Source organism: Balaenoptera borealis (genome assembly GCF_965194805.1).
Source record: "Balaenoptera borealis genome assembly, chromosome: 7".
Taxonomy (NCBI): Eukaryota; Metazoa; Chordata; class Mammalia; order Artiodactyla; family Balaenopteridae; genus Balaenoptera; species Balaenoptera borealis.
In genome coordinates, this window is record NC_138864.1 from 8,517,447 (window position 1) to 8,545,314 (window position 27,868).

Below are 27,868 nucleotides of genomic sequence, written 5' to 3' on the forward strand. Positions count from 1 at the left end.
AATTCATGAAATACTCTCAATGGTAGGGGTATGTCAAAGAAGCACACGTATCAACCGAAAGATCTCCCAAAGGCCAAAGCTGGAAGAATTGGAGCAACAAAATAAAGTATCCTTGGATTATAAGCCAAAAGACAAAATAAATATCCATGAATCCATACTGATATAAGTGAATGATTGAATAAATGAATACATAAGTAAAAGAGACAAATCTCCCACGCAGAAGAATAATTTGTGTGACACATAACAAGATGAAGCATAACTCCCCACTCTTTAAATCTGAGCCTCATAAAGTAACTCCGTCCAAAGAGCACAGCAAACAGCATCTGGGAAAAGAGTCACTTAACAGTGGAGAAACCTGACAAACACCCTCAGGCTGGGTGATAATGGTCAATATCAACAATGATGAGTTATACTGATAATTTGTACCCTTGATATGAAGTGATGAGAATGACACCTTACTTCTGTGGCTTCCTCCCCAAAAGATATTACCACTGTCTAATCATGAGCAAAATATCAGACAAATCCCAGAAAGGAACATTCTGCAATACAAAATACCTGACCAGTGCTTCTCAAGATTGTCAAGGTAGTCAAATATATTTTTTTAAAGTCTGAGAAGCTGTCATATCCAAGAGGAACCCAATGAGTCATGATAACTAAATGTAAAGTAGTATCTGGATGGGATCCTGGAACAGAAGAAGGACTTTAGGGAAAAACTGAGGAAATTTGAATAAAGTGTAGAATTTAGCAAAGTCTTAAAATTTGCACCACATGTAAAGTTGAGATGGGATCATAGAGTATTTGTGAATGAGAGAAGTCATGGTACTGCAGAAAGTGGCCTATATAGTCAGTATTTCATCCAGCCCGAAGTGATCACTGGTGTCAGTAAGCTCATAAAACTGTCAGATTAACATGACAACAATGGGACTTCCCTGGTGGCACAGTGGTTAGGAATCCCCTTGCCAATTCAGGGGACATGGGTTCGATCCCTGGTCGAGGAACTAAGATCCCACATGCCGCAGAGCAACTAAGCCGGTGCGCCACAACTACTGAGCCACGTGCTGCAACTACTGAAGCCTGTGAGGCTAGAGCCTGTGCTCCGTGACAAGAGAAGCCACCACAATGAGAAGCCCGCACACCACAACGAAGAGTAGCCCCCACTCGCCGCAACTAGAGAAAGCCTGCGCGCAGCAACGAAGACCCAACACAGCCAAAAACAAAAGAAAACAAAACATGGCAACAAGAAGTCCTTAATTTGTTGCAACTTTCCATTTAGATAATGCATTGAACCTGACTAGCCTTTCTGTTTATTCTTTTGACGTCCTCCTATCTTGCTTTCCTCACTTAGTTTTTAATCCATAAGTCATATGTATGCCTGTTCAAATACTCTAATGGCTTTCCATTTCACTCCAATAATTAGGAAGTATTTACATGACCCACAAAGACATACAAGGCCAACCCCTGGCTAAACCTCAGAGCTGTCTTCCTATCTCTTGTCCTCTAGCTGACTTCCTGGTTTCTTTTCCCTCTAAAGACCAAAGACCTATTCCCTCTAAAGGCCTCTGCTTTGGAGCCTTTGATTTTATTCCTTCCTCTCTCAGTCGAAAGGTCTCTGGATATTTGTGAGCCCATTTTAACGACCACACTCAGGCTTGTGCAAAAATATCACCAGTTTTGCCATTTTGTACTTTTATTTTCCAGAACAGTTTACCTTCTCTTTACATTATTATATTACATACTTATTTTTACTGCCTGTATTTTTCATCCGATTCATCTCCCAGAGGACAGGGAATTTTTGTTTATTGATCTATTTTCAGTATTGAAAATAGTGCTTTGCATTCTATAAAAGCTCAACGGGACAAGGGCTTCAGTGTAGCCTTGTCCAAACATTGAACACGCCTGCAGTGTGAGAGCACTGCACTAGCAACTTTACATGGACAAGCCCTTCCCTCTACTTTGAAAAGGTGTGTCACCTACTCGAAGAGACATGGTTTTTAGTGACATACTGGAGGTAATGAAACGATATGAGCACAGAGAAAAGACACATCTCAACATGGTAGTGTCTTGCAGGGATTTCAGGAAAGGAAGTCTCAGGAAAGCATAGAAAGAAAAACAATATAACTAAAGTCTCCCTTTCTTTATTCTTAAGCTTATACAACTGCATTGAGAAATTTCCCCTTTCTAGAGAAAAATATTTTAAAAATCTGATAATATCATCCAAGATAAGAAATAAATAAAATATGGATTTTAGTTTGTTACTCCACAAAGATAAGTTTGCATTTCAGCAGCATCTCACACTTTATTTTTTATTAAAGCAACCATTTCAATACAGAGTTTTCCCACTGAAGGGGGTCTTCCTGGAAGCTCTCAAATCATGGCTTGTTTGATTTTCTTCATTAAGTCACATTTAATGCCACTGAATTAATTTGTCTCAAACAAGTGCATATTTTACTCCAGCTCTGCCAGTAGGTATATAGATGTCGCCATCAAGGCAACAAGTAACATAACCATGTAAATTTGGAAGGATGGGGAAACTAATGGCTCTAATTGCACCTGCTAACTGGTCCTCCTCTGTGTTATTCTGATAATTTATATAGGTCAAGACATTGTACAAAATACAAAAACACAAAGGAAAGAAAAACCACTTCTAAATATGGAAAGTCATGAAGATTCCCACTGAGCTATTATGAAAATATAATGTTCAACCAGGAGAAAAATGGAGATAGGCATCCACAGGTAGGCAAGCTGTTAGAGCAAAGACACAAGAGTTATTGGGGAAAATGCATGAGGACGTCTACTCATGACTGTAATGGATGAGCTAGTGATAGACAAATGCTCCACCAAGAATGAAAACATAAAGTAAGGGATATGTTTAGAGACAGCAGAGAGAGGTTGAGGTTACAAAGTCTTGAGGACCCGAGATCCCTAAGGAGACCTGAGGAGAAGTGAGCAAATATTTTGTAGCCATTTTCTCTCAGTATATTTTCCAATTCTGGGCATACAACATCCAAGCAAACAGGTACAGGTAAGAGGCAAAGAAACCACCTTAAAGTTTGGCAGGATTGTAGGGCTGGGAAGACAAGTTTAGTGATTTCAGAAGAGAAAGACAAAGAAATTAACCCAATCCTCAGTCACTATTTGCCAAAATTTAAAACAGAATGGCACGGAATGCTAAAAAGCAAAGCATAAACTATATAAAGAGCACTGTGGGCTTTTAACAGTCTCATGGTACCAAGAAACAGGTATTAGTGTTCAGAACACAGAACAGTGGGAGTGGGGCAGGGAACCCCCCATATTCTCAGTTGGAAATTTTAGAAAGCTGCATAGTAGAGCAGAAGACACACAGATGAAAAAAAAAAAAAAATCTTGCCTAAAGTGCACAACACAACCTTCAGTAAGTTCTATCTATCCTACTCTTTCTACCATGGAGAGGACAGGTAAAGTATCTCTGGTGAAATAATTTATCAAGAGCCTCTTCAACTTGTAGATGAATTCTGGCTCCATACCAGTTTTACACAAGAAACATGATGTTTGGTTTTCTATTAAAAAAAAAAATGCAAGCATACAAACATAAGACCAAAAGGCTTAAAACTAAGAGGTAAAGCAGACGATAGTAAGTAATTATTTTGTGATCTATACATGAGTCAACAGACAGAAGTTAAAATAACTCTGAATAATAGATTTAAGAAAGTAAAAGGCAGAGATTATAGATAAGAAGGAATTAAAATTAAGAATTAATAACATCAGAGTGTGTAGTAGTGAATGAGAAAACAGGTAAGTAGAGAATATCCAGATTGATATATGTAGAAAAGAAAAAGTTTGCATGGGCTGGTAAGAATATTAAAATTAATGGGACATATTATGAGATGTGAAGAAGGAGACATGAGAGAGAATTAGGAAGATACAAGGTTTAAAGCTGTAACAGTTAAGAATTTTACAAAATTGAAGTACACATACCAAGAAAATAAAGAACTCTACAGAACCCAAACAAAATAATTGAAATACACACACACACACACACACACACACACACACACACACACACAACTGTGAATACCTTTGATAAAATACAAAAAATTTAGTAAACAAAAAAGAAGTAAAAGACATAAATGTACTTTCAAAGAAGTGGTAGAAAAACTGATAGATAATATCAAAAGAAATATTGTAAGGCAGAAAAACAATGGAATGATATCTTCCAAATAGTCCCATTAACTCAGATTCAGGCATAAATGTCTTTCCAGTGACATCCTCTAAATACATACGGAAGAAGCAGCACTGATATCACACAAACCATTACAGAGAATAGGGCATTAGAAAACATGCCCCAGTTAGTTCTATTAGGAGAATATAAACATATAAAAAATTATATAGATGGTAAAGGAAATTTTCAGACACAGAATTTATGAATTTTTGCATGCATAATTACACAAATAATCATATGCTGAAAATATCCTCACCAAAATGAGAGAAAATGAGAAAACCAGCTGAGAGTCTAAAGCAAACCCAGAAGCTATGTGTTGTGTTTCAGCATATGTAAAGCTGACAGTATCACAAAAGTGGGAGACAGGAGTTGGGGGTATACTCTCAGAATTGCTGTGGAAATGCAAAATGGTACAGGCTTTTTGAAATAGATGCTTTCAGGTTCTGTAAAGTTAAACATACCTTTACTAAATGACTCAGTAATCCCTCTTCTAGGTATTTCCTAAATGAATAGAGAAACTGGGTTCATACAAAATCTGTATGCAGATGTACATCAGGGTTTTATTAGTAATCATCACAAACTGGCAACAACCCAACTTTTCCTTAGCTGGAGAACAGATGAACAAAATGTCTTGTGTCCATACTATGGGGCACCACTCAACAGCAGGAAGGAACAATTCTGGTGCACGTAACATCATGGTGAGCCTCACTGTAAGTGAAGTAAGTCAGACTCAGAAGGCAGCATGATCTACGATTCCATTTACGTGATATTCTTGTTAAAGCAAATTTTTCTTTTTTACCACAAAGAGACATGGGAGATTTTTTTGGCTGGAGGGGATTATTCTATATCATGATTGTCACAGTATGACGGTGTATGTTTGCCAAAACTCTCAGTTTTACACTACAGGGAGTACAACATTTTTGTATGTAAATTATACCTTAATAATAAAAATGGAATATTACCCAGCCATAAAAAGAATGAAATAATGCCATTTGTAGCAACATGGATGGACCTAGATATTATCATACTAAGTGAAGTAAGTCAGACAGAGAAAGACAAATACCATATGATATCACTTATATGTGGAATCTAAAAAGATGATATAAATGAACTTACATGCAAAACAGAAATAGACCCACAGACATAGAAAACAAATTTATGGTTACCAAAGAGGAACTGGGAGAAGGATAAATTAAGAGTTTGGGATTAACATATACATACTACTACATCTAAAATAGATAATCAACAAGGACCTACTGTATAACATAGGGGACTATACTCAATAGTTTGTAATAATCTATAAGGGAAAAAAATCTGAAAAATAATATATATTCAGTTATATATAAGTGTGTGTGTGTATATATACATACACACACACACATATATCTGAGTCACTTTGCTGTACACCTGAAACTAACACAATGTTGTAAATCACCTATACTTCAATAAAAATAAAATTAAAAAAAAAGGAAAAGCAAAGCATTAGGAAAGTGACAAAACCAACCATAGGGTGACAACAAAAGGCCGATTTCTTGAATTAAAACAACCTAACTAAAACAATGCAATAGAAATGTGAATGAAAGCCTTAAATAGTTTCTTGTATTAAGTGTGTCATTTTTATTTTCTGTATTTCTGAGGCTTTAACATCTGGTGCATTGCTGACCCTGGGGAAGACTACCTCTACCAAGGCTGGTGAATTATAAGAGATAGGAAATGATTTACCTTTGAGCAAGCTTTTCATATACAAAACAACAAATCCAGAGCCCACACTTCCTCTATGGGGCTCTCACACTCAGGGGCACTAACCCCCTACCCTAATCACTCTGGGGCCAGGTACCAGATACCTAGAGGCAGCCTCTGTGCCCCAGAGCCCACTACCATTATTCAAACTAGCCAATCCTCAGCCCAGTTAACTTGCCCTGCCTTTCCTTTCCTGCTAAAACCACAGCAAAATCTCCTGCCTACATTGTCCCCCATTTCCTCTGTCTCGTGACAAACCCATGTGTGTCTCCATGTTGCCCTGAGTGGTGCAGCATGCCCCTTGCTTTTGGGATCTGTGAAAACTATCTTTTCAATGACAATCACCTCCTGATCTATTGGTCTTACCCTGCCAGAATAACAACAAACCTGTATTTTAAGACATGTTCATATTTTTATTCATATATTTATCCAAATTGCCAGAATAAGTATAAGAAGATCCTTAAGGCCATTAGTCATCAAGGAAATAAAAAGTAGAACACAATGATATATTGTTATGCACAGAGTAGAATGATTAAATTGAAAGAGGCAGATGATGACAAATGTTGGTCTGTAATACTCAAAAGCTATCAGAGGGATTGCAAGTTGGAGAAACTCTAGAATATTGTTTGAAATTATCCAGTAAAGCAAAGTATATAAAGGCTGTTGATGCAGAGCTACCACTGGTAGCTATAGGTACAACAAAAATATGTGCATATGTTCACCAAGAAGCAAATAAAAAAACATGCTAAAAGCAGCAGTATTTGCAATATACTTGAAATGAAAATGGCCATATTTCCATCAATAATTGAATCAGTAAATAATTAATGACAATGCATATGAACAAAATCCTTCCATTCTCTATTACATTATGGTAGAGTAGAAAAACTAGATGCAAAACTGTATACTATATGATTTCAATTATATAAATAATCTAAAACAATAAAAATGACTTATGATGGTAAAAATCGGGATAAGTTACATTTGTGTAGAGTTATTAATAAAATATGAATAGAGACATTTTATGACATATTTGGAGCACAAAATACTTTATAGTATGTAAATTTAATTAATGCAAAAAATAGTTTGGGATTTAGGGGTGTACATAAATGTATATTTAGAAAATTGGAAACTATTAGAATATTTAACTGGAGCATAGAGAAGATTTGACCTATTTTATGAAAATAAAGCTGATGGCAATATCAAGAATGAATTAAATAAGAAAAAACAGAAAAACATATTGAATGATGTAATGTTAATTTCTAGTCCTGATGACTAAAAGAATGTTTAAACCATTAGAACACAGGGATGGGAGAAAGTTGAAGTTGGCAGGAGCAAAAATCAGTATTTGGCTGGAGATACTGTTGCTATGTGAGAATTAGCCAAGGAAAGAGGAGATCGTCCAGAGGAAGGTCTGGGTCACTTTCCTGTAAGGTGGGTTTAAATAGCCAAGCAGAAGTCCAGCGAGTGGAGGTGAAGCAAAAGAGCTGCTCACACAGTCCATCCCCATTGTTCAGGGATCCTTTTTTTGTTGTGTTTTTGTTGTTGTTGTCGCTTTTGTTTTTTATTGAAGTATAGTTGATTGACAATGTTGTGTGAGTTTCAGGTATACAACACAGTGATTCGGTTGTATGTGTGTTCTTTTTCGGATTCTTTTCCCTTATAGGTTATTGCAAAATATTGAGTAGAGTTCCCTGTGCTGTACAGTAGTCCTTGCTGGTTATCTATTTTATACATAGAAAAAAAAATGTTCAAGGATTGTGTGTGTGTAAACTCACCTACTTGCTAAAATGTGTGTGTAACACCAACATCAATAATTGTGGTGCTTTGGCAGTCATTTGTGGGCAGCAAAACAAATGTGAGTCACTCAATGGAACTGAACAAGGAGCCACTCTTGTTTTCTTGTCTCAACTCTCAAGCTATAATCAAGTGTCCTTTTTGTGGTCTATTTAGTGCCAGTTTTTTTTGTTTGTTTGTTTTTGTTTGGCATTTTTGTGTTGTTATTGGTGATTTCACTGTTTGAAATGACCCTCAAGCATAATACTGAAGTGCTATCTAGTGCCCCTGAGAGCAAGAAGGCGGCAATGTGCCTTCTATGTACTAGATGAGGTTTGTTTGTTACCTGTGAGTTGTAGCACTGTTGGCTATAAGTCCAATGTTCATGAATCTACAAGACACATGAAATAAAGTGTCTATAAACAGAAACACAGCCAAAGAAGGTTATGTATTGATCATTTGACAAAAGTGCTGTGACCAGAGGTTCACAGGAAGCTGACCTTGTATTTCCTGGAGCAGCAGCTCTGTATTTGAAAGGCTGAGTTCAGAAGCAATGAAGAGATTGTGGGTCGGGTTGTAACACTGTGCACTCTGACTGAGAAATTGAGCAGCCAGTGGCCCACAATAGAGTCAGTTCCCACACAATTCTAATTTAGTGGCAACCGTACCTAGCCTATTTTAATCAAAATGGCTCAAAAGCTACATTTTCAGATGATGCAGGAATACCAAATACTTTTAGTTGCTGGCAGAACCTCCCAGTTGAAATGGTCACAGGTGATGAGCCCAAAGAACAAAACATGCAGATTAGGGAGGAAGAGAGGTATGAAGATACCTCAGTATGTGGCTCATTTTACAGGATGGGTGGAGGGGCTGTTAGTTAAGGAACATTAATTCGAGTTTTCACAGTCTCTTGAGAAAGAACTTGAGAATGACTGAGAAGAGGGTTTTGCACTGAAAATAAGAAAAGCAATTTCACTAGAATGAGGATGACAGAGTGAGATTGTTATCAGATAAGCATCAAATTAGTAATGGAGAAAGAGAGATAGAAGAGTTTAGATTTTAAAACAAAGAAAAAAATATCTGAAGAGAGAGCAAGGGAAAGATGGTGTGACCTAGCAGCAGGGTTAAGAAAATAGTTTTTCTTAATATGAAATGGAAGTAAAAATATTTTTAGACCACAAATATAAAGGAGAATGATATGTCATGTGACTACATGTGATTACATGGAGGTGGCAGAGGATTGAATCAAAAGCAATTTGCAGACTATAGCAATGAATAGGGATCTTCCCTTTCTATAGTAAGAGAGTGAGGAATAAAGGGGTAGGAAAAAATGAAGTGGATGAAAAAGAGAGGAGGAGAGAAACATAATGAGGAAATAAAAGAAATAAGTTTTATTTTTTAACATTATCAAGACATTTAGAGGTGACTGTCAAAAAAGTTCAGTTTTAACATATTCAGTAAAAATCTACTGGGCATTTGTTATATGTTAGGCAGTGCAATTGGCTTGAAGAAACATGTTCAGAAAAGAAAACTAGTCTTGGTTTTCAAATTGCTTAGAACATATCGGGGACAAGTGTATTAGTTATATGTTCAAGCTGCTTTTGGAACAAAAGAAATGACATTATGTGAAACGGCTTCTAAATCAGTTTGGGGAAGGATTCCAAGAGAAGTGATGTTTGAGCTGACTCATAAAGGGTGTGCCAGAGAGAGACACGTGGAGAAAAGAGTAAATGCAATGTTAGGCAGGGGAAGCAGAGACAAGGAAGTGTAAGGAAGCATGACTATGTGGGATAAACAAAGAAACTGAAAGAGCAAAGTGAAACAGAAGCCAGTAGAATCTCTAAGTGTCTAAAGGCATCAACTGGAGCCAGATAATGGCAATGGGAATGGCATGATGAAATCACTTTTTAATTTTAGAAACATCATACAGATGGTAGAGTGTAGAATGTCATCTATCTTCATAGTGAACTAGGAGTTAGAACTTTTACCCAGAGTGTGGTGTGGAAGTAGTTTGGGGATCTGAAAGCATTGGAGATTATTTTGAAGAGCTGCTAAGAGAAGAGTTATAATGAGTCAGTTAGAGATGAGGAAAGCATTGCCAAGTATCCTTAAAACTCTGGCCAAAGTTGCATAGCATGAAATTGTGATGAATCTAGTAATCACAGCTATGTTAACTGCAGCCTAGGATAGGCAGCAAAAAGAACCAAAAGATATGATAGTGTTGGACTATTTGGAGTGATATTTATCTGGTTGACTATGAGGACAAAGGACAAAGACATTAGTTCAGGACACAATTAAATTGGTGAACCTTGGGTTCTATTATGGGAATGAATGAAAATAAGCCTTGAGTGGACTCAGAACACAGGAGAGAGGAGAGGGTCTGATGGGTTAGATGTTGAATGAGTCCAGAATCAATAAAGGGAGGAGATAGTTGAAAGACTATAATTGATGATCAATACAGGAATCTTACAATTCAAAGACCTTGGGGGCAGATTACTTCCTGGTAAAAATAAAGTTTAGGATGTAAGTCACAGACAGTCAATGAAGTAGGTCAGAGTTGAAGGTCTAAAGAACTGAGGGTCAGATAGATGCTGGATGACTAAATTTAGGTTGGGGGGAGCTAAGCCGTATAATGGTTGATTAGGATACTTGGGCCATGCTTTCGACCACAAGACCACATTTTTAATCAGAGACTACTTGAATAACTGTTTAATGGATTTAATACCAACTCAATCCGAATCTAACATGAGAGATTTGGAAATAATTTTTGACTTTTGCATTTTAGTAAACTGGAGATAATTGTAGCTTTTGGAGTGAGGTGTTATCCTATGAACTTTTCTGCAGAGAAATTACTTGCAAAAGTATTAAATCAAGATAAAAGAAGGGTCTTTTTCTCTTCATTCTTCCCATTTGTGTGTTTTGTCAATTAAATATCACTGGCATTATTTATAGGCTCTAAGTTTCATAGGACAATGACCATGTGTTTTGTGTGTTCAAAACTGTAAACTCATTTTCTGACATGGACCATTGTATATTAATGGTCAACCAATATTTGTGGAATGAATTAATTAGTTCTAGAATTGAGCTCAAAGTATATAGAATTAAATTCTGTTTTGTCTCTTCTTAGCTTGTGATTTTTGACAAATTATATTAGTTTTAGTTTTGAATCTTTTTTTTTAAACATCTTTATTGGAGTATAATCACTTTACAACGGTGTGTTAGTTTCTGCTGTATAACAAAGTGAATCTTTATATGTAATATTGGTATATAGCAATAAAACATAGGGGAATATGAGGAGGAAGTACAATGAAAACATTAAAATGCTTCATAACTTATAATGGTTAAATAAGTTTATCTGAATTTTACATTTATTTTATTGTGGTTTATAGTGTTAAGTAAGCTGTTCAAAGAAAACTAAGACAATATCTTTAATGTGATATCGTCTTCTTTCACACCAGCAATTGTTGATGCAAATATATTCCCTGCTTTAATGATAATCTATCACTTTATTGTAGATTGCTTTTTAAAATAAGTATAATTTTCAGAGTCAAAATACAAATAGTAAGTATATAACTCTTAGAATGTATACATTTATCTCTAGAAAAACCATTAAGATTGTAATATAGACCATCTCCATCTCCCTAAAAGACTTTATCCTGTACCTTTACAGCCCATACCACCCCAATTGGAACAGTACAGTCCTCTAGCTTTTTTAATGCTTTTGGGATTTGTCCAGGTTGTGGCATTTGTCGGTAGTTTATTCTTTTTAATTCTTTCTTTAATATTGCATTATATAAATAATAAATATTTCTCTATATCTTAACTAGGATAAGAAAACTAACAACGAAACAGAAAACAAATATATAATAAAAGTATCAGTAAAGACAAAAATTAATTCTTTGAATAGACTGATAAAATTGATAACATTTGACAATATCAGGGAACAAGAAGGAAGGGGATGCTGGGAGAGAGAGAGAGAAAAGAGAAAAAACAGAAGTAGGCCATATAAAACATAAAAAAAAAATAGTTGATCACTACAGATCCTAGCCTTTTTAATAATTAGAAAAGGAACATTTTAATAATTAGAAAAGGAACATATGATCAAATTCATACCTATAAATTAGAAAGTTTAGATCAAATAAGTTCCTAGAAAAATACTCATTGAAAGCAAACAAAAATATGAGTGGGAAATTTCCATTCATTTTTAAGAAAAATGTATTAAAATTCAAACCATAATTAAAGCTTTCCTCAAAGAAAATTAAAAACACAAATGAATCTTACTAAATTTTAAGAAAAAACTAACATAAATCTTAGAAAAACCTTTTCAGAAATTAGAAAAAGGGAATCACTCCAATTCACATTCTGAGGATAGTAGAACTTGACACCAAAACCAGACAAGAATCCAACAAGAAAGGGCATGTCCACTTCCAGCTCTTCAATGGACCTGGATGAGAATGTTAAAAAAAATTAATACTAATACTACTAATACTACTAATAATAGATATATATTTTATAGCAATATATACAAAGAATGCTGCAACTTAAGCTCACTTTATTTTAGGAACTTAAGGTTAGTTTAACATTAAGATATCAGTGTAATAAAAGAAAGAAAGAAAAATAAATAAAATAAAAGAAAGAAAATGAATGATACATTATCTCAATAGATGTTAACCCCCTACCAAACAAGGATTGTGGAAAGGAATCCTTAATCTGAAAAGCTAAAGCAAAAAACAAAAACAAACAAAAAGAACAGTAAGCACTACTAATGTTGAAACACATCTCTGTTGAGAACACAAAAATGCTCCCTTTCCTTATTTTTTTTCCAACTCTGTATGGGAGGTCTTAACAGATAAACTAAGACAAGAAAATGGAATAAGCACAACAGGGTTGGGAATGAAACAATATTGTCCTATTTTGCAGAGGATACTTTTATAGATAGACAAAAGAATCCACACATACATTTTAAACAAGTGACCTAATACAATGTATTTCCTGGTGTGATTGGATAAGAAACACACAATATCACTTTTATTTTTTTATTTCCAAATATCTGTAACTTGCATCTAATCATATGCAAACCTAAAATATAGAATATTCTACAGAAAAACATGTCTGCACACTTTTAAAATCTATGAGAAACAAAGCAAAACAAAACATAGAAACATCCAGGTAATCATTTCAGGTTAAAAAGTAAAGGGTAAAGAATACACAGGTAAACCAAACGAAATGAATGAACTGTGATTGGGTGTTGGGTAAAAAAACAGCTATAAAACATTTTAGGAACACATGCAACTATCTTCAATGACGTTATTTAATTAATAGTAGTTTTCTTAGGTATGAAACTATAACATGCTATGTAGGTGGAGTTATTTGATCTTAGCAGTTTCAGGAAAACTATTTCTCAACAACTCTGTCAAAATAATTCATTCTCTCTCTCTCCCTCTCCTTCTCTCTCATCAGAAAACAAATATGGCTAAATGTTAATTATTGGTAAATTTAGGAAAAATGTGTTTTCTTTCAACTTTTCTGGAAAAAAAACTTTTAAAATGCTGAAAACTATTATCTGATATTTAAAAATTCTCAATATACCAACAGGGGAATTATTCCATACTTCTATCAATTATATTTGAAGGAGCTTCTTTTTTTTTCCATGTCCCCTATTGATAGAAATACTATATTAGTGAATTTGCAAAAAATGCATAAAATATTTCTGCTTCATTTAGTTTAGCTCAAGAGATTTGAAATATTAGACCTACCCTTCTCAAAGATATGTATGGATTTAGCAGGACATTATATATAAAGTTTATATTCAAAAATCAAATTTATACCTAGATACTGGAATAATGAAAAACACCATTTTTAAATGATACTATTTACAATAGCTTCAAAAACTTCTACTGTTAATGAAGAAATATATGAAAAATGAACAAGTTTCCATCCTAAAAAATATTACAATTATATTGACAGAAATTAAATAAGCTCTAAAGTAGATATCATGTTTCATTGATTGAAAGATTCAACATTGTACACATGTTCTCTCAAAATTGATTTGTGCATATGATGTTATCCTAATCAAAATGCCAGCAATTTTCTTTGTATGGATGGATGTTGTGAACTTATTCTAAAATTTCTGGAAACCTAAAGGACTAAGAATAGTTAAAACACACATGAAGAACAGAGAAGGAGGACTTATTCACTAGATAATAAGACTTCTTCTAAGACTATAATAATTCAGTACCCTATTGATCCAAGGATGAACTATAAACCAAAGAAATTAAGAAGAGTCCAGAAGTAAACATGTCCACATAAGGTCACCATTTAGGATAAAAGTGACAGTGTGGACCAGTAGTAAGCAGTGTTCTTTTCAATACATTATGCTGGGTTATCAGATACTAGTGCGGAACAAGTTTAAAATTAACTTCCATCTCCTATCAAAAACAAAATTCTGTTACAGCTAAATTAAAGACAAAACTGTGAAAGGTAAAACAATAAGGAAGATAATGTAGGAGAGAATCGTCATGAATTATATTAGGTAAAGAGTTCTCAAACATGGCTATTTATAACAAAAACTATAAGGAAAAAGAAAGATAAATAGAATTACATTAAAGTGAGGAACTTCTGTTCATCAAACTGTACCTTTTAGAGAGTGAAAAGGAAAACTGTAGACTGAAAAAATATATATTGCACATGAAATTAATCCAGAATTTATAAATAAGCAAGACATGAAGAGGCACTTCACCAGAAGAACATACGCATGGCCCATGGCCAGTTTCCTCGTGCTTACTAAAAATCATAAAAATACTAATTAAAACCAAATTTAATACCACTTCACTTGCACCAGAATGGGAAAAGTTAAAAGGATTAACAGTACCAAATGTGGCCAAGAATGGAAAGCAACTAGAATCCCACATACTGCTGATGACTGCATAAATGGATAAAACCACTTTGATAAACCATTTGGCATTATCTACTCAAGTTGAACATGACCCAGGAACTCCACTTATTGGTATAAAACCAAAAAAAAAAAAATATGTGTATCTGTATATTTCAAATGTTACAGAAATGTTCATAGCTGCTTTAGTCATAATCATCCAAAACAGTCATCATTCTAAAAGCATTCAGCAATAAAATATATCAATAAATTGTGGCATCTCCATACAGGAAATAGTATACAATAATAAAAATGAACAGATTGCTGCTCCATGAAATGGCATACGTGAAAGTTATAAACATGATAGCAAAAGCAACTAGACAAAAATGAGTAAATGATGTATGATTTAATTTACATAAAGATCAAAAATAGCAAAAGTTAAGTGTGTTAGAACTCAGAGTATTGTTCACTTTGGGGAGAGAACTGGGAGGTGACAGTCACAAGAGGAATCTTCAGAGGGGCTGGTATGTTTTATTCTTGGCTAAGGTGATAATTACACAGTGTGTTCAGCTTGTCATGATTTGTCCGTGTTCAATTTGTGCATTTTCCTGTATGCATGCCTTATTGAACAATGAGGATTTATTATCAAAAACTTTGATATGGCCTGAAATTTCATAGTATATATTAATGACCGAGAGCTTATCTATATACACCCAGCAAATGCATTGGCTTTACTGAGTATTCAATGTTTATCACAAACACATAGTGATGAAAACTGCTTATAAGTGTGTTCTGATTACTTACATTATAAAAAGGGCATATATTATATTTTCTAACAAAATGTAAATATCTTGATTATTGAATATCTGAGAGCTTCAACTGAAAGCCAGAGGAATTTGGCTCCAAAATAATGAAATGGGATTTAGATGATATTTGATCTAAAAGCCCTGAGACACCTTAATTATTTCATCAAAAAGCCTGTTTTTGCAGAGTTCTTTAAAGGAGTATATGCACAGGGTACGACCAGTAAGACATAGACTCTGTCTCCAAATTCCTATTTCAAATTCTATAGAGTTAGGCTGGACCATTTGGAGATTTTCTATTGCCTAAAGCAAAAAATGGCCCTAGAATCTCAATCCAAAGATAGGTCAAAGTATCTGTTTTCCTTCCTCACATCTGAACTTGCAACATTGCTACAGTCCTGGAAAAAAAGAAAAAAATGGGCCCTGAACATTCCAGGCAATGAGAAGGACAAAGACAATAGTACAAGACCCAGCAGGAATGTCCCAGTATCTCCAGGAACAATCCTCTGCTTCTGCAAGCAGCACTATAAGTGCAAACCTCCAGAGCAGCCTGGTCAGCTGAGGGATAGAGAAAACAAAATTCCAAAAGGAGACATATAATAATTGTTCCAAAATTCAATTATAATTTTTTCTTTCAAAATCTCTTTATATAAATTTTAATACTTGGTTTTCTTGAAACTGATTAGTTAATGGTACGCTACTCCTGGATATATGTGTGAGGGTGTGTGAGTGTGAATGTGAATGTGTGTGTGTGTGTGTGTGTGTGTGTGTGTAGCACAATGAAAAACTGAACGTTTCCCCTTGACAGATACTAACCAGGTACAGTCTAGTTTCAACAGGGTCACTGTTGAATTGAAGGAACCCCTGACTTGTAAGCAGAAATATCACCAGGTAAAGCAAGTAGCCACAGCAAAGCCATGTAGGAAGCAGAGCCAGCTTTTTGTCTGTTCTATTCTGTTGTGACAGACTCTGCTAAGTGTCTGGGGATTAGGAACAATATTCCTGCCCAGAGAAAATGGACTATGTAAGGATAATGTGAGTCAGGGCTTGAGAAAAGCAAATATGTGTTCCAAGATCACACCATGTGGGGGCCATGTGTTTTCAATGCATTTTTGTTGTTGTTGTTTAGAAATAGTGCAAGAACTTGGTATAATATAGTCTACACTTTTACATGATAGTAGGTAAAAAGGTTTGGGGAAGCAGTAGCCTTTTGTTTTCTTTCTTTTTTCCTTTGGTATCTTTTCTGACTTAATGTACTCTGTACACATTTAAAGGTTGACTCGTTTTGTATTTTAATCATCAAAGACTTTCAGTACTGTGCATCTCTGATCACTGAATATATGTACTGATTCATGATTTTCTCAGAATTTCATTATCTATTGTTGACTCCCTGCTCTAGTTCATTAATGAAGGTGTTAAATAAGATCCAATTGAACACCACTCCTGTCAACAGCTTGCGCAGAGCAAGACATGATGATTTGGTAACAACATTTAAATTTTTTTGCTCCTATTAGAGTGTGTACATCTAAATCAATTTAAATTAATGTCATAATATTAATATTTCATGAAATAATGTATTAAACTATGTACTCAGATGCCTAAATAGTACATCTGCTCTGCTGTTGAATCATGCATTAATTTGGGTAATCCCACTTTCAAATGTCACCTGCAAATGCACAGTAATTTCTTAAGAATGTGTAATTAATATCATGCGCAAGTTCCTACTACCTCTTTGATCTTACTGATTTGGAATATGATGTAAATTCCAGGCATTCCAGCCTATAGATGGGTTTCACTGAAGGTCCGCCAAGCAAATCTCTAAATCCAATTCCTTTACATGGACTCTTAGCCCTTCATTACCGTAAGGAAGGGGTGTAGTGCTTGACTTGGATTTTACTATCAATGGCTTTCTTCTTGTCCCATATAGCAAGGTCAAAATTCCTCTTAAAAAGACGGAAATCAGGGACTTCCCTGGTGGTGCAGTGGTTAAGAATCTGCCTGCCAATGCAAGGGGCACGGGTTCAAGCCCTGGTCCAGGAAGATCCCATATGCTGCAGAGCAACTAATCCCGTGTGCCACAACTACTGAAGCCCAGGAGCCTAGAGCCCGTGCTCCACAACAAGAGAAGCTGCTGCAATGAGAAGCCCGTGCACCGCAACGAAGAGCAGCCTCTGCTCGCAGCAACTAGCAAAGCCCACACACAGCAACAAAGCCCCAACCCAGTCATAAATTAATTAATTAATTTTTAAAAAAGACTGAAATCACTGTTTAGTGTCTCATTGCTTTTTTTTCTTTTTTCTTTTAGGAATCATGATGACATTTAAAGCTTAAAAGTTCATTTTATTAAGGTAAAGCTTGTAGCTACATGGCGTTTGTAATTGAACAAGTATTTTCCTTTGAATTTCCACCTTTGGCCCATCCACCATTCCTTGATGGATCTAGATCTGCAGAAAGCTGTCACAGGAGACAGTGAATTCCCCAACTCCAGGGATGTTTGCACATACGATGAGCACCAAAATGATACGCTACTTGCTGATGGAATTAAGAATGACAATATTCCATGAGTATCTCATGGAAGTTTCCTGTTATTTCCACTTTATTAAGATCTAAAGCTGAAAATATGGCTCTTACAACATGAAATAATGTCTGTGGCTTCAGTTATGATCTATACTTAACTGACTAAAATCTCTCTTCTTCAGGGCATTGAATCTAACTGCCTATTAAATATCTTGGTCTCTTGGCTGCCTTCAACATATATCTGGAGGAAAACTTAGTCCTTCCTTGACACTTGGAGCTTTAATTTCCTTCTATGTTTCCTATTTCAGTGAAAGGAATTATAATTTATCCATAAGCATCCGCCCTCTCTGACTGTTTGCCTGTCTCTTCCTCTGTCCCGTGCAATGTACAGTTACTATAAAATTAAGCTTATCTTTTTTTAAAAGTCTTTATTGAATTTGTTACAATATTGCTTCTCTTTTATGTTTTGGTTTTTTGGCCCTGAGGCATGTGGGATCTTAGCTCCCTGACCAGGGATCAAACCCACACTCCCTGCATTGGAAGGCAAAGCCTTAACCACTGGACCGCCAGGGAAGTCCCTAAGCTTATCTTTTAAGTCTGTTCACATATCACCAGCCACGCCATTAGCAATGCAGTTTATTAAGTTGCAGCATTAGTCAGGGTTTTCCAGAGAAAAAGAACCAGTGTAATGTAATATATATGTATGTATAAAAAACATAATATATATGCATTATATGTATTACACATATGCGATATATATGAAATGTATGAAATGTATATTTATATATATATGAATAGACTTATTTTAAGGAATTGGCTCACATGATTATAGAGGCTGCCAAGTCCAAAAGTGTTCTGCTAACGGAATTCTCTCTCTCTTGAGGGAGGTCAGTCTGTAGATCTGTTCAGAACATCAGCTGATTGGACGAGGCTCATCCATGTTATGGAGGGAAACTTACTTGACTCAAAGTCCACTGATTTAAATGTTAATCCCATCAAAAATGCCTGCACAGAAACATCCAGAATAATTTCTGACTCATATCTGGGTACCATGACCCAGCCAAGGTGACACATAAAATTAACCATCACATCAGTCATGTTCTCCCTCACTGAAACTGTCAAAACCTTCTTGTAGTTTTCTCACCTCTGCTTGTGCCCTCTGCAGTTGGTTATTAACACAATGGTGTTACATAACACAACGGTTATATAACACTGTTATATACCACAACGTCCATTCAAAAATGTGCATTCAGTCAGGTGATCTCTTATTGAAAAAAGTCAAGGAGAAATCAGAATTTCAAGATTTAATTACAGCTACTCAGTGTGTGCTGCTGTGTAATGATTTCTTTCATCTTTGGTTCTTGGTATATCCAGCTCACTCTATTTTGAGTATTCGTTCCCCATCTTTATATGAATAAATGTTAATGATACTTCAAAACCAGTTTAGATGCCACATACTTGAGGAAATCTCTAAACCACTTAAGGGAGGTTTTGTCCCAAGTATTTCCATAGCAACTTGATTTAAAGCTATCAACTACCTTTCTGTGTAATTTTTAAAGTCCTTTTCCCTACCCTGTAGTTGTCAAGTTTCAGGAAAGCAGTTTGTTTCCTACTGTATTGTTGTAGCCATTGCTTACACCTGAGATAGGGCTACAATTTGCACTAGTTCATAGATTTTTTGTTTTTTTCATGTCAATAGCCTGGTGTAATGATGTACTAGAGTTTTCCAAGATGTTACCACTGTGGGAAGCTGGGTAAAGGGTAGCCAGGACCTCTCTGTATTGGTCTGATTTCTTACAAGTGTATAGTGTATGGGAATCTATGATCACCTTGGGATGCAAGTATTCCAAAGCCTCTTCCCCACCCTGCTCTGAAAGGCTGGGCTGTAGATGAAGGAATGGAGGTGAGGGGCCAGAAGGGATCTGGGCTCCAGCCCTTAGAGCTACCCCTCAGCCTTCCCTGCCCTCAGGAGGCCCAAGTCTGTCAGGGACTCGATGGAAATGAGCTTTTAATGAATGTATGATGTATGGATGACACCCTGGTAGAATTAGGGTTCAGATATAACACTTCTGATTCTAAAATTAATAATGTTTAAAATATACCATATTGCCTCTATTATATATAAAGAAAAAAGAAAACAGAAGAGCGGTATAATACATGTTTGAAAAGAAGACATATTATATGAAATAAGGTCTGTATTCAAACACACCTGCCTGTGTGAAACGAAACTCTCATCAGAAATAACATATTTTTAAGCTATGAACATTGGTGTAGAAATTTTAAGTAATTTCTTTTTCTATTAGTTGTCTGAAACTACCTTTAAGTTCCTTATCTGTGTCATGTCAGAATATATAATTTTAGCCAATTCTAACTTCTTTTTTTTCAAGTCATTTTAGATTTAAATTTAGGCAATTTTTATTTTGCCCACCATCCCCCCCACCCAAGTCACTATCTATATACTGGATTTTGGAAGAGAAATCAAGTTTCTAATTGTAGATAATTGTCAACTCTGTCCCCCAGTGAGATTCAATTCATTCCAACTGACATTTGGTCATCAACAAGGATGCCCAACAAGTTAGCACACAGCTATCTCATCATTATCAGAGCCAGTATGGTATTTGGATCATGATTCACTTATGTTCTCTGCATTTTTCTTGCCCAGACTGGTTCTCATTTGTCCACTGGACCACTCTCAACTATCTAATATTTATAACTCTATGTACAAAGTGAAAATCTTAATAATTAGTGATAAAAGATAAATAGAATACAAAAAAAAATAATAACAATCAATTAGGGGTCAGCAAACCTATAGCCTGTTTTTGTGAATAAACATTTTTTGGATGGTTGCTTTTGTGCAATGAAGGCAGAATTGAGTAGTTGTGACAGAAACCATAATGCCTGCAAAACCTAAAATATTTACTTTTTGTCCCTTTAAAGAAAATTTGCTGATGCATGAATTCCACTGATAGAATGTTTCAAGAGTTCAGAAGGAATGGAAAAAAATATTGTAAGTTCTCAAGGAAATTAATGACATTCTAGAGATTTATACCCTTGTAAATTATCATTCAAGAGTATAAATGAAATAAAAACAGTTTTTAGAAAACAAGCACAGATAATTTAACACTGATATATGCTTGCTAATAACAAGGAAAGGATATACCTAGGGAAAAAGGAGAATAAACCCAGATTGTAGGAGTGAGATGCAATAAGTAATGAACTAGTAAACTGTAAAACGTATAGGAAAATTAACTAAGAATTGACTACGTAAAAAACATTAATGATGACTGATTTTGAGTTTTCAAATATATTACGAAAGAAAATAGTGGACAAAAATAGCATATAAGGTAGATTGTTATTTTATTCTGGAAATAGATATTCTGATTAGCTCCACACATTGGTCAAATAATGTTAGAATTTAAAGTTCATCCTAAAAGAAGAAAATTTATATAATACTTCAAAATAAGATGGGGACAGATGTAGTTTGACTGAATAAAAATAAGACATAAAATAGTATAAACAAAATATTATAAATAAATACAAATATGTTAGCAATAAAAATGTACAAATAGATCAATAGAACAGAATAGAGAGCCAGTTAAAGAACCACACAAATGGAATCAACTAATCTTTGACAAAAGGGCAAAGGCAACTCTAGAGAAAAGATAGTCTTCTCAATAAACGATTCTGGAACTACTAGACATTTGCATGCAGAAAAGTGAGTCTAGACACAGACTTTATTCCTCTCACAACAATTAACTGAAATTGACTTATAGGCACAAATTTAAAACACAAAACTCTAAACTTCTAGTAGATAACATAGGAGAAAATCTAGGTGACTTTGGATACAGGGATGTCTTTTAGGTATAAAACCTATAATCTATGAAAGAAAAAACTGTTAAGTTGGATTTCACTAATGTTAAAAACTTCTGGTCTGTGATAGACACTGTTAAGAGAATAAAAATCTAAGTCACAGACTCAGAGAAAATATGAGCCAAATGCATATCTGATAAAGGACTTGAATCCAAAAAACAAAAAGGACACCTAAAACTCAGAGAATCTAATTTGAAAATGGGCAAAATATCTGAATGCATACCTCACCAAAGAAGATATACAAATGACATACAGAAAGATGCTCAACAAGATATATCATTAGGAAACTGCAAATTAAAACAATGAACTATCACTGCATGCCCAATAGAATGGACAAAATCCAAAATACTGACAATGCCAAATACTGGCGAGGATGTGGAGCAAGAGAAACTCTCATTCATTCTTGGTAGAAATGCAAAAAGATGCAGCCACTATGAAAGATAGTTTAGCAGTTTCTCACAAAATAACGTTGTCTTATCATCCAGCGGTTATATTCCTAGGCATGTACCCAAATGGGTCGAAATTTATGTCCTTACAAAAATTTGCACATGAACTTTTATAGTAGCTTTATCCATAAATGCCTAAAATCGGAGGCAAGAAAGCCTTTAATAGGTAAGTGAATAAACAAACTATGGTATATCTGAACAAAAGAATATATTTAATATTAAAAAGAAATGAACTATTAAGCTGTGAAAAGACATGAAGCCACCTTGAAGACATATTGCTAAGTGAAAGAAGCCAGTCTGAAAAGGCTACATGTTGCTTGATTCCAACTATGTATCATTCTGAAGAAAAGAATGTAAAGACAGCAAAAAGATGAAAGGTTGCCAGGAATTTGGGGAGAAGAGAGAGATGAAAAAGTGGAGCTCAAGGGGACTTTAGGGCAGTGAAACTATTCTGTATGGTATTGAAATTGTAGATATCCTACCAAATGAAGTCCTATGGACTCTGCTCAGACCCTAGCCTGGCTGACGCTCTCTGCCTCGGTGGGGGAGGGTTCCTTTCCTCTCAAACTCGAAGCTGAGATCCACACAGCACAAGCTTTATTCAGTGGCCAAAGAATGGAGAAACTGGAACGAGGTTCACAGATCAACTTCACTCCCATGTGGGAAGAGGGATTTACTTGTAAAGAGTAAAGAAAAAGGAAGGAGAAGTGAGGTTGATGATGTGGAGGTACATGAATTAGTCTACCAGGGAAGGGACAGGCCTTTTTTGAGGGAACGGGGTGCTACCACCTTTTTGTCCTTTTTTGGTCATTAATGTCCAGTCCTGGCCATGGGCAGGTGTGCTGTTTAATATGCTAATGTAGGAAAATCAACGTATAATGAGACTCAGGGTCTGTTGGAGGTCAGATTCTTCACCATCTTGGTCCCAGCTGGTTCCATCTGTTTTTTGTTTGTTTGTAGTTTCCTTTCTTATCTCTAGACCCTTTAACTTAAAGATTTAAGTTAACTCCTGCTAAATGGGTAGGGGGTGGGGCTAGGTTAGAGGGTTTTGAGCAAAGACTGGAGCAGCTCTAGCAACAGAGCTATGACATTTGAAAAAAAAAATTGTACAACAGACACTATGAATCTTAATGGTACACTTTGGGCTTTAGTTAATCATAATGTGCCAATACCAGTTCATAAACGGTTACAAATATACCACATTAAGGCAAGATGTTAATAATAAGAGAAACTGTGCAAGTGGAGAGGGGGCAAATGAAAGTCTTTTGTACTTTCTGCTCAAAATTTCTATAAACCTAAAATTGAACTAAAATAAAATCTGTTAATCTAAATAAATAAATGTAAAAAGATTCATTAAATCCAGCCTTTGAAAGAAAATCTCAGTTGAAGGGAGAAAATCTAGCTGTACTCTTGTTTGGCTGCACCCCACAGGCCTACAAGACCTGTGCTTGCCCAGCTTCAAGACTGAAGAAAGAGCCCGAAGTCAGCAACAGAGACATCAGTGGCTTAACGGATGCGGGAGCTTACATGTCTGAAGCAAGGTCCTGGAACGACACCCCACCACGTGCGGAGGATAGCAGGGAAGGACATGGTGGCAGTCTTTAAGGGGGGTGGAGATTACCAGCTATAGGGGAATTGAAAGGTGGGCTCGTTAGTTACCAGGGAAACCAGCAGAGGGTCACACGCCTCACCAGCCCTTTGATAAGAACAATCAATCACCAGCTGGGGCCTGGGGCATATTCGTAAGAAAGTCAGTCCTGTGAGTAGGGTGTAGGTGAAGCAGGCGCTGCTCGGGCAGGGGACAGACAGAGAGCAAGGGAACAGCCATCTTGAATGGCCTGACCATACAACTCTTTTTATATAAGACATAGAAAAAACAAATGGATATTAAATGCAAAGGGAGAGAGAAATAAATAACATTAGGCATCTATTGACAGGAAGAACACTGTCTGACACAGTATATGTAAAGTTAAGAAGATTATTTGAAATAAAGAAGGTTATTAAACAATGATAAAAAGGCAATGTATCAGAAGCATATAAAATCATTTGAACTATTTAATTAAAATTAATAAATAAACATCAACAGAATTACAAGGAGAACTGACAACTGGCCCATCATTGTGAGAGATTTTTAAAATAGATACATTTCTAAATGGAAACATGAAAAACAGGAAAAGTAGATTAAAGGGGGTTTTGATGACACTATTAGCAATTTGAGTATGACGGGTATTCATATGCATAAATAATGTTTACCCAAAAAAATCACCATATGAAAAGCTACAGATGAAGTTCCCCAAATACAAAACAAAATAAAATTACAGAACATGTTTTGCCAACAATGCAATAAAATTGAAACTCAATAAACATGGAACAGACTTAAAAAATAAAAAAATGTTGAAAGCTTAACCCAATCACTTTTAAGAGAACAAAAAATTTGAGTGACCCTGACAAAGTATATATTATAGTGTGGATTTTTAGATAGAACTGTGTATAAAGAATTTATATTAATAGATTAAAATGCATATATTAAAAAAGCAGAAGTAAATTGGTTAACAGTTCAACCAAAACAGTTAGGAAAGTAACTAAGCACACATAAAGTTGAACACAGAAATCCAGAATGCTGTAGTTAATAAAATAGAAAATAAACGATCAAAACCAAATGCTAAGCTTTGATAGCACTTTAAAAATAATTTAATTGTACAAATTACTATACATAAAATGGATAAGCAACAAGGATTTACTGTATAGCACAAGGAACTATATTCAATACCTTGTAATAATTTACAATGGAAAATAATCTGAAAAAATATATATATATAACTGAGTCACTTTGCTATACAACTGAAACTAACTCAATCCTGTAAATCAACTATATTTCAATTAAAAACTTTTAAAAAATAATTGAATCTTGGTCAGAACTGTTAGAAGAAAACTAAACAAACCATAGAGATAAATATAGAGAATGAAAAACTTCTTACAATTATAAATAAAATAAAATGTTTATGATCACACTAAAATACTATAAACCACATAATACCATTAAATTAGAAATTATAGACTGCTTTCTATAAAGGTATAAATAACTAAAATATATTTATGCCCAGAGGGAGGAACACTCCCAAACTCATTCTGCGAGGCCACCATCACCCTGATACCAAAACCAGACAAAGATGTCACAAAAAAAGAAAACTACAGGCCAATAACACTGATGAATATAGGCGTAAAAGTCCTCAACAAAATACTAGCAAATAGAATCCAACCACACATTTAAAGGATCATACACCATGATCAAGTGGGGTTTATCCCAGGAATGCAAGACTCTTCAATATATGCAAATCAACCAATGTGATACACCATATTAACAAACTGAAGGATAAAAACCATATGATCATCTCAATAGATGCAGAGAAAGCTTTCTGACAAAATTCAACACCCATTGATGATTAAAAACCTCCAGAAAGCAGGCATAGAGGGAACTTACCTCAACATAATAAAGGTCATGTATGACAAACCCACAGCCAACATTGTTCTCAATGGTGAAAAACTGAAACCATTTCCACTAAGATCAGGAACAAGACAAGGTTGCCCATTCTCACCACTGTTATTCAACATAGTTTTGGAAGTTTTAGCCACAGCAATCAGAGAAGAAAAAGAAATAAAAAGAACCCAATTCAAAAAGAAGAAGTAAAATTGTCACTGTTTTCAGATGACATGATACTATATATAGAGAATCCTAAAGATGCTACCAGAAAACTACTAGAGCTAATCAATGAATTTGGTAAAGTAGCAGGATACAAAATTAATGCACAAAAATCTCTTGCATTCCTATACACTAATGATGAAAAATCTGAAAGAGAAATTAAGGAAATACTCCCATTTACCATTGCAAAAAATGAATAAAATACCTAGGAATAAACCTACCTAAGGAGAAAAAAGACCTCTATGCAGAAAAGTATCAGACACTGATGAAAGAAGTTTAAGTTGATACAGACAGATGGAGAGCTATACCAAGTTCTTGGATTGGAAGAATCAATATTGTGAAAATGACTATACTACCCAAAGCAATCTACAGATTCAATGCAATCCCTATCAAACTACCAATGGCATTTTTCACAGAACTAGAACAAAATATATCACAATTTGTATGGAAACACAAAAGACCCCGAACACCCAAAGCAATCTTGAGAAAGAGAAACGGAGCTGGAGGAACCAGGCTCCCTGACTTCACACTATACTACAAAGCTACAGTAACCAAGACAGTATGGTACTGGCATAAAAACAGAAATATAGATAAATGGAACAGGATAGAAAGCCCAGAGATAAACCCACACACATATGGTCACCTTATCTTTGATAAAGGAAGCAAGAGTATACACTGTAGAAAAGACAGCCTCTTCAATAAATGGTGCTGGGAAAACTGGACAGCTACATGTAAAAGAATGAAATTAGAACACTCCTTAACACCATACACAAAAATAAACTCAAAATGGATTAAAGACCTAAGTGTAAGGCCAGACACTATAAAACTGTTAAAGGAAAACATAAGCAGAACACTCTATGACATAAATCACTGCAAGATCCGTTTTGACCCACCTCCTAGAGAAATGGAAATAAAAACAAAAATAAACAAATGGGACCTAATGAAACTTAAAAGCTTTTGCACAGCAAAGGAAACTATAAACAAGATGAAAAGACAACCCTCAGAATGGGAGAAAATATTTGTAAATGGAGCAACTGACAAAGGATTAATCTCCAAAATATACAAGCAGCTCATGCAACTTAATATCAAAAAAACAAAAAACCCAATCCAAAAATGGGCAGAAGAACTAAATAGACATTTCTCCAAAGAAGATATACAGATTGCCAACAAACACATGAAAGAATGCTCAACATCACTAATTATTAGAGAAATGCAAATCAAAACTATAATGAGGTATCACCTCACACTGGTCAGAATGGGCATTATCAAAAAATCTACAAACAATAAATGCTGGAGAGGGTGTGGAGAAAAGGGAACCCTTTTGCACTGTTGGTGGGAATATCAATTGATACAGCCACTATGGAGAACAGTATGGAGGTTCCTTAAAAAACTAAAAATAGTACTACCATATGACCCAGCAATTCCACTACTGGGCATATACCCTGAGAAAACCATAATGCAAAAAGAGTCATGCACCACAATGTTCATTGCAGTTCTATTTACAATAGCCAGGACATGGAAGCAACCTAAGTGTCCATCTACAGATGAATGGATAAAGAAGATGTGCCACATAGATACAAGGGAATATTACTCAGCCATAAAAAGAAACGAAATTGAGTTATTTGTAGTAAGGTGGATGGACCTAGAGTCTGTCATACAGAGTTTAATAACTCAGAAAGAGAAAAACAAATACTGTATGCTAACACATATATATGGAATCTAAGAAAAAAAAATGGTTCTGAAAGCCTAGGGGCAGACAGGAATAAAGATGAAGACATAGAGAATGGACTTCAGGACACGAGGAGGGGGAAGGGTAAGCTGGGACGAAGTGAGAGAGTGTCAGGGACATTTATACACTACCAAATGTAAAATAGATAGCTAGTGGGAAGCAGCTGCATAGCACAGGGAGATCAGCTCAGTGCTTTTGGCCACCTAGAGGGGTGGGATAAG